Source organism: Frieseomelitta varia, unplaced genomic scaffold (genome assembly GCF_011392965.1).
Source record: "Frieseomelitta varia isolate USP_RPSP 00005682 unplaced genomic scaffold, Fvar_1.2 scaffold_816, whole genome shotgun sequence".
NCBI classification, from domain to species: domain Eukaryota; kingdom Metazoa; phylum Arthropoda; class Insecta; order Hymenoptera; family Apidae; genus Frieseomelitta; species Frieseomelitta varia.
The window spans coordinates 453,583-454,692 of NW_025110608.1; the positions used below are offsets into that span (position 1 = coordinate 453,583).

At 35.1% G+C, this 1,110-nt stretch overlaps 1 non-coding gene across 1 annotated transcript; it reads left to right on the forward strand.

Annotated features, from left to right (window-relative positions):
- The first annotated feature begins 609 nt into the window (after positions 1–609).
- On the forward strand, positions 610–691 carry Trnas-cga. The gene has a single exon. It is a non-coding gene; the product is annotated as a tRNA-Ser (tRNA).
- The last annotated feature ends 419 nt before the right edge of the window (positions 692–1,110 follow it).

The following is a 1,110-nucleotide window of genomic DNA, read 5'->3' on the forward strand; positions in this document are numbered from 1 at the left end:
AACAAATTTAAAGTCTACAATATTTCAACGCTCTTTCATATTATCAAAAACATGCAAATTTATTTAATAATCGATCGAATAACTATAAAAATGGATTTAAGAAATTTTGATTAAGGGTGGTTCAATAATAGGAATAAATTTTCCTCAAAAATTGAACAAATTCGAAGTCTACAATATTTCAACGCTCTGTTACATCATCAAAAACATGCAAATTCATTTGATATTCGATCCAATAACTATAAAAATTGATTTAGAAAATTTTTATTAGGAGTGGTTTAACATTAGTAATAAATTTCCCTCAAAAATTGAACAAATTTAAAGTCTACAATATGTCAAAAACATGCAAATTCATTTAATAATCGATCGAGTAACTATAAAAATTGATTTAAGAAATTTTGATTAGGGGTGGTTCAATAATAGTAATAAATTTCCCTCAAAAATTAAACAAATTCGAAGTCTACAATATTTCAACACTCTGTTACATCGTCAAAAATGCGGAAATTCATTTGATATTCGATCCAATAACTATGAAAATTGACTTGAGAAATTGCAATTAGGGGTAGTTTACCCCAAGTTACCCTCAGTACGCAACAAGCGTATAAGGGGTGAGCAGCCGTGGCCGAGTGGTTAAGGCGTCTGACTCGAAATCAGATTCCCTCTGGGAGCGTAGGTTCGAATCCTACCGGCTGCGAACATTTTTTTTCCGCCCTCGCAACCCCTATCTAATCTAAGATCCCTCGTATCGATTCCTTTTTCACTTATAATCGCCCCCCCCCTCCATTCGCAAAACGATCTGATTTCACGAGAACTCGTCGAGCGTTTCACCGTTAACTGCCTCGTCACGCACATTTATTCCTACGATTCGAGCACGTTTCTTTTATCCGGTCGAAAGTAACGGCAAAAGCCGCGGAATTAGTGAAAGTGGTAAGAACAAGTTCGACGCTTGAAACTGCGTTGAGAATTGTTCGTGAGTACTTAACATGATGGATTAAATCGTGTTAAGTTATGTGTGATTGTGGTGGTACCCCGTTTGAACTTAATTATACTGTTGATTTTCTTTCAACCGTGGGAATTATGGTGATCCTGTTTTAAAGAGGAATAAATTGCAGA